The sequence below is a fragment of the Chiloscyllium plagiosum genome, unplaced genomic scaffold (assembly GCF_037043375.1).
Source record: "Chiloscyllium plagiosum isolate Xiang-an unplaced genomic scaffold, Cpla_swu_hap1 HiC_scaffold_42, whole genome shotgun sequence".
Lineage (NCBI taxonomy): Eukaryota > Metazoa > Chordata > Chondrichthyes > Orectolobiformes > Hemiscylliidae > Chiloscyllium > Chiloscyllium plagiosum.
The window spans coordinates 40,848,613-40,856,036 of record NW_028270180.1 but is presented as its reverse complement, the minus strand read 5'-3'; positions in this window follow the sequence as shown (position 1 = coordinate 40,856,036).

Here is a 7,424-nt window from a genome sequence, read left to right as displayed (position 1 = left end):
GAGAGAGGGAGAAACCGAGGAATGAGACATGGAGGCAGGAGAGAGACAAAGAGAGGGGGTGCGAGAGATCGAGTGTGACAGGGGTTGAGAGAAGAAAGAGACAGGGAGTGGGCGAGAGAGAGAGACAGAGTCCGGTCGAGAGAGAGAGAAAGAGAGACAGAGAGGGAGGGCGAGATCGATGGGGGCTACAGAGTGAGAGCAAAAGATAGGAGGGGTGCGAGAGAGAGAAAGAGCGATGGAGCGAGATAGAGAGATATGGGTCGAGAGAGAGAAAGAGAGAGTGAGCGACGGAGAGAGAGATAGAGTAGAGAGAGAAAGAGAGAGAGAGGAGACAATTCGAGAAAGAGGGAGGGAGAGAACGAGAGGGGGAGATAGAGGGTGAGAGATGGGGAGACAGACAAAGAGTGGGGAGAGAGATAGTAGTCGAGAGAGAAAGGGAGAGGGAGATTACGAGAGAGAGACAGGTTGAGAAAGAAAGAAACAGAGAGCGTGGTCGAGAACGAGATGGGGCGAGAGAGAGTAAGGGATTGTAGAGAGAGGGACGAGAGAGAGAGACAGAATGCGAGAGAGACAGAGTGGATGACAGGGAGGGAATGACGAGAGAGACAGAGAGGAAGAGAGAGGGGGCGAGAGAGATTTGGCAGCGAGAGATTGTCAAAGAGAAAGAGAGACATGGAGAGAGGCAAGATATAGAGTAGGTGGGAGAGGGGGGATGGGAAGGAGATGGGTGAGAGAGAGAGAGAGTGCAGGAGAGAAGGAAGAAAGAGTGGGAAGCGGCAAGAGAGAGCGGGCGAGAGGAAGGGTGCAAGAGATAGAAGGAGAGAGAGAAAAAAGTGAGAGGGGGCGAGAGAGGTGTCGAGAAAGAAACAGACAGTGAGTGAGAGAGAAGGGATGAGAGAGAGAGAGTGAGAGATGCAAGAGAGTGTGGGTGAGAGAGAGGGGTGTGAGAGATAGAGGGCGAGAGAGAGCGAAAGAGAGAGGGGGCGAGAGAGAGAGTTGGGGCGAGAGAGAGAGAAAGAGAGAGGGATGGGAGAAGCGAGAGATAGAGAGACAGGTTGAGAAAGAGACATAGAGAAAGAAAGAGACACAGTGAGTGAGAGAGAAGGGATGAGATAGAGTGAGAGATGAGAGAGAGTGGTGTGAGAGATAGAGGGAGAGAGAGAAGGGGCGAGAGAGAGAGAGATGGGGCGAGAGAGAGAGAAAGAGAGCGGGATGGGAGAAGCGAGAGACAGAGAGACAGGTTGAGAAAGAGACATAGAGACAGAAAAACAGAAGCGGCGAGAGAGAAAATGCGAGAGAAAGAGGGGACGAGAGATTGGGGGAGCGAGAGAAAGAGAGTGTGCGAGAGAGAGAGGTAGGCGTCGAAAGAGAAAGAGAGAGGGAGGGGACGAGAAATAGAGACAGGTCGAGGAAAAGAAAAAGAGAAATAGGGACGGGGCGAGACAGAGAGATTGGGATCGTGGGACGGAATGAGAGAGCGAGGGGACTAAATAGAGACAGGTCGAGAGAGAGTGACAGGGCGAGAGAGTGGGTGCGAGAAAGAGAAGTGCATGATTGGGGGGATGGTGTGAGAGGTAGGTAGGGAGCGATAGACTGAGAAGGCGTCGAGCGAGGTGGGCGAAATATAAACAGAGAGATGGGGAGAAGAAGTGATAGAGATGTGGTCGAGAAAGAGAAACAGAGAGGGCCGAGAGAGGAAGAGAAAGGTCATGAAAGACACAGACAGAGAGAAAGGGCGAGCGAGAGATGGGCCGATTGCGAGAGAGAGATGGGGGCCCATGAGAGAGAGACAAGGAGAGAGAGAGAGAGAGAGAGAGAGAGAGAAACGGAGACGGCGAGAAAGAGATGGTGTTTGAGATAGAGAGAGAAGGATGAGAGACAGAGAGAGAGAGACAGAGTGCGAGCAGAGAGGGGAGAAGAGAGAGAGAAGGACGAGAGAGGGGGACAAGAGAGAGGGGGCAAGAGAGGTGGTGGCACGACAGAGAGAGTGAGGGGGAGAGTGAGAAAGACAAAGAGAAATAGAGACTGAGGGTGAGGGCGAGAGAGAAGGGAGGAAGATAGAGAGGGGGAAAGAGAGAGGGATGAGAGGCAATGAAAGGGAGCGAGTTGGGGCGAGAATTGGAGGGCGGGAGAGAGAAAGAGAGAGAGGGGGAGGCAAGAGCGAGACAGGTGGAGAAAGAGACAGAGGGAAAGCATGACGGGCTGCAAGACAGAAAGAGGTTCAAAAGAGAGAGAGACGGGGTTGAGAGAGAGGGTTGAGAGAGAGGGAGAAAAATGTGCAAGAGAGAGGGATGAGAGAGAGAGTGCGAGAGAGAGGGGAGAAGACAAGAGAGAAGGACGAGAGAGGGGATTAAGAGAGAGGGATGAGAGAGAGTGAGAAGGGGAGAGAGAGATACAAAGAGAAAGTGAGACAGAGAGAGGGGCGAGAGAAAGAGGGGATGAGACACAATAAAATGGAGCGAGGGAGTGAGAGTTAGAGGAGCCAGGAGAGAGAAAGAGAGAGCGTGGCGAGAGAGAGAGAGATGAGGTCGCGGTAGGTAAAAAAACGGAGAGGGGGACAAGAACGAGACCGCTCGAGAAAGAGACAGAGAAAGGGAGATGGAGTGCAAGACAGAGAGGGGTGCATAGAGAGGGTCCGAAAGAGAGAGAGAAATGGTGTTGAGAGAAAGAGGGCCGAGAGAGAGAGAAAGAGGCAGTGTGCAAGAGCGCGCGATGAGAGAGAGTCAGAGGGGACACGGGAGAGCGGGCGACAGAGAGATGGGGCGAGGGATAGAGGCAGTGAGAGAGAGAGAGAAAGAGAAGGGGCTGGAGGGTAAGATGCGGGCAAGAGAGAGAAAGAGAGAGAGAGAGAGAGGAGAAGTTAGAGAGACATTTCGAGAAAGAGAGAGAGAGAGACAGAAGAGAGAGAGGGCCAGAGCGTGAAGGGACAAGAGAAAGGGGTCGAGAAGAGAGGGGTGAGAGATGGAAGTGGGGTGAGAGAAAGAGAGAGAAGGGGACGAAAGAGAGAGACAGATCGAAAAAGAGCAAGACACAGAAAGAAAGAGAGGCCGAGAGAGAGGTAGTGCGAGAGGGAGAACGAAAGGGGTCGAGAAAGAGAAAGAGAGAGGGAGGGGACAAGAGAAAGAGATAATGTGCGAGAGAGAGAGTGCGTGAGAGAGAGATAGTGTGAGTCAGAGAGAGAGAAGCATTCGAGAGAGATGGGCAAGAGATAAAAAGAGATGGAGCAAAGGAGAGATAGAGATGGGGTTGAGAACGAGAGAGAGAGGGTCGACAGAAAAAGAGAAAGGACAAGAAAGAGACAGAGAAAGAGAGAGGGAGGAGAGGAGAGAGCGAGACAGGTCGAGAAAGAGAGAGAGACAGAGAGGCAAGAGGGAAAGGGGAGAGAGGTGTAGGGGACGGAGAGAAAGAGACGGGGATAAGAGAGAGAGATAGGGGTCGAGCGAGAAAGAGAGATGGAGGAGTGACAGAGAGAGGGAAAGGTCGTGATAGAGAAAGTGAGAGAGGGCGAGAGCAGAGGAGACGAGAAAGACAGGGTGCAAGAAAGAGAAAATGGGTCGAATCGGAGAGATAGGGCTCGAGAAACAGAAAGAGAGAGGGAGGGGACGAGAGAGAGAAGTCGAGAAAGTGTGTTTGAAAGAGTGAGAGAGTGCGAGAGACGGTGCAAGAGAAAGAGTGCGTGAAAGTGAGAAATGATGTGAGAGACAGAGAGGGAATGAGAGAGAGGTTGGGAGAGAAGTGAGCGAGAGACAAAGAGAGAGACAGAGTGAAGAGAAGAGAGAGAGATGGGACCAAGGAAGAGAGAGAGGGGTCGTGAGCTGGAGAGAAAGGTCATTCAAGAGAGAGCGAGAGATGAGGTGAGAAAGTGAGGGTTAGGGGGCGACAGAGAGAAACGAGGCAGGAGAGAGAGTGAGTGAGAGAGGGGCAAGAGAGAGAGGGCCAAGAGAGTGACAGGGTACGAGTGACAGAGAGTAGATGAGAGAGAGAGACATGAGAGTAAGGCACAAGGGAGAGGAGGCGAGAGAGGGTGTGGTGCGATGAAGAGAGAGGCAAAGAGAAAGAGACGCAGAGAGGGTGAGAGAGAGACAGGCGAGAGAGAGAGAGTGCAAGTATATAGAGAGAGGGATGTGAGCCAATGAGAGGGGGCAAGAGAGAGTGCCGAGAGTTAGACAGGGAGGGAGAGGGAAAGAGAACGCGGGTATGAGAGCGAGGCGGCGACTGTGACAGGGCAAGGGAGACAGAGGGCGAGAGAGAAGGAGAGTGGGAGAGAAAGACGAGACGAGGGAGAGCGCGGGGGCAAGAGAGAGAAAGAGAGTGGGAGTGACGTGGAGGCAGAGAATAGGCAAGAGAGAGAAGTGGGGGCTGGAGAGAAGTTTCACGAGAGAGCGGGCGAGAGATACTGAGAGAGAGAGGAAGTGACAGAGAGAGACGACGAGAGAGAGAGGGGGCGAAGCAGAGTGAGAAAGGGACCGAGGGAGCGGAGGTGAGAGACAGAGGGCGAGAGAGAGAGTGAGGCGAGAGACGAGGTGAGAGAGACAAAGGGAGAGAGAGAGATGGTGAGTGACAGAGGCGCGCGAGATACAGGGCTACAGAGAGGGGTGAGTCAGAGAGAGACAGAGAGGTCAAAATAAGTAGGTCGAAAGAAAGAGTGGTCGATAGTGTTGGGTGGTCGAAAGAGAGAGACAAAAATGGACAGGGGTCGAGAGAGGGGAGGGAGAGGGGCGATAGATAGAGTGAGAGAGATACGGGGAGAGGGCGAGAGAGAGACAGAGAAAGAGAGAGAGGAAGAGAGAGGGGGAGAGAATGAGAGAGAGGATGAGAGAGAGAAAGGGAGTGGAAGGGGATGAAAGAGAGAGGTCGAGGAATTGAGAGAGAAAAAGAGAGAGGGCAAGGGCGAGAGGGATGAGAGAGAGGATGAGAGGGACAGGGATGAGAGAGAGAGGGTTCAGTGTTCGAGAAAGAGAGGGAGAAAGTGTGCGAGAGCGAGGGAAAGATAGAGAGGTTCGGGCGACAGAGAGGGACGGAGCGAGAGGGTGAAGAGACAGAGACAGGGGAAGAGACAGTCGGAGAGAGACAAAGAGAAAGAAAGACAGAGAGAGAGGACGAGAGAGAAAAGGGATAGGAGAGAGAAGTGTGCAAGACAGACCAAAAGCAAGACAGCGTGAGGGCGAGAGTTAGAGGCGGCGTCAAAGGGAAAGCGACAGCACAGGCATGACGGAGGCCGCGAGTGAGACAGAGAAAAGGAGAGAGAGGGCAAGAGAGAGTGCGAGGGCGTGAGAGAGAGAGGGGACGGGGAGAGAGCGGGCGTGAGGGAGGATGTGGGTGTGACATAGTGACACAGAAGATGCAAGAGGGAGAAGAAGGGACGAGAGCTGTCGTGAGAGAGAGGGAGATAGAGAGAGAAAGACAGAGAGGGAAAGGACGAGAGAGAGAGGGGGCGAGTCAGAGAGAGAAAGGGGCCGAGAGAGAGGAGACGAGAGACAGAGAGAGGGCAGAGAAAGTGGAAAGTGAGAGACGGGGTGAGAGAGATGCAAAGAGAGGGACGGGGAGACAGAAAGAGAGAGAGACGCAGAGAGAGCGCGATTGAGACAGAGAAAGACAGAGAGGAAGAGAGATAGGCGGGACGAGAGAGGGGGGCGAGCGAGACACGGTATGACCGAGAGCGTGGGGGTGTGAGAGAGAGAACGGTGGGGGTGGGGGGGAGAGAGAGAGTGAGTGGAAGGGGACGAGAGAGAGAGAGAGATCGAGAAAAAAGGGCAGAAAAAGCGAGAAAGGGCAAGAGCGAGAGGCGTGAGAGAAAGAGGAAGAGAGGGAAAGGGGGGCAAGAGAATGTGTTCAACAGAGAGAGGGAGAAAGGGTGCGATAGAGGGAGCAAGAGATAAAGGTTCAGGCGCGAGGGAGAGAGAGACCGGGCGAAAGGGAGAGACAGAGAGAGGATAAGGAAGAGAAAGACAAGGAAAAAGACAGACAGAGAAAGTGCGAGACAAAAAAGGGACGAGAGAGAGAGAGATGTGGGCGAGAGAGTGAGAGAAAGGGGTGGCGAGAGAATGGGGTGGCGAGAGACAGAGGGAGCGACAGATAGAGAGGATGAGAGAGAGGCAGAGGAAGCGAGACAAAGAGAGTGGATGCATGCGAGAGAGATTGGGCGAGAGATGGGGAAAGAGAAAGGGAGGTGAGCGAGGGCAAAACAGAAAGTGCACGAGAGAGAGATGGGGCAAGAGAGAAATAGAGAGAGCAAGGTTAGATAGGGTGATGAGACAGAGAGACGGGGGCGACACTGAGAGACAGAAGGCGAGAGAGCTAAGTAGAGAGAAATGGGGTTGAGAAAGATAGAAAGAGGGGGCAAGAGAGTGAGAGGTCATGTGATAGAGACAGAGAGCGAAGAGAGACAGCTACAGATAAATGAGGGTGAGAGAGAGGAAACAGGGGCAAGAGAGAGATAGAGAGGCGAGAGCCAGAGTGCGAGAGAGAGAAGATGACAGAGAGAGGGTGCAAAAGGGGGTGTGAGAGAGAGACAGTGTGCGAGAGAGTGTGGTAGAGAGAGAGGGTGCAGGATGGAGGGAGAGTGAGGGAGTGGGGAGAAAAAGAGGGGGAGCATAGGGAAGGGAGAGAGAGAGTGTTGAAGAGGGGGATGGGCGAGAGAGAGAGGGAACGAGAGAGAATGAGGTGAGAGAGAGTGAGTCCGAGTTAGAGCGAGAGAAAATGCAAGAGTGAAGTGGGGCGAGATAGCGGTGTCGAGAGATATATGGAAGAGAGCGAGGTAGACAGAGAGGATGCGGGAGAGGAAGAGGGCGAGAGCGAAGTGGTGGCAGAGGGAGAGTAAGGGGGCAAGAGAGAGATCGATAGAGACACAGAGGAAGAGAGACAAATAGAGATGACACGAGAGAGAGAGGTGGGATGAGTGGAAGCGAGAGAAAAGAGGGTGTGGGACAAGGGCGTGAGAGAAAGACTGCAAGGGGTAGAGGTTCGGGCGAGAGAGAGAAACGCTGCGAGAGAGACAGGGACGAAGGAGAGACAGAGAGACGGTAAGAGAAAGAGAGACAGAGAGAGACAATGAAAGTAAGACAGAGATCGAGGGCGAGAGAGTCAAGGGATAAGAGACAGAGTGGTGGGTGAGGTAGAGAGAGAGCAGAGGCGAGATATATTGTGAACGGGAGAAAGAGGGGGCAAGACAGAGAGAGAAAGGGGCTGACAGAGGGAGAGGTGGCAAGAGACAGAGAGTGGGTGAGAGAGACGATGAGGCGAGAGGATGGTTTGTGTGTGTGTGTGTGTGTGTGTGAGAGAGAGAGAGAGAGAGAGAGAGAGAGAGAGAGAGAGAGAGAGAGAGAGAGAGAGACAGGGGAGACAGACCGAGAGGGCGAGACAGACAGAGAAAGAGAGAGAGGATGAGAGTGATGCAGTGCAAGGAAGAGAGGGGGTGTAGAGAC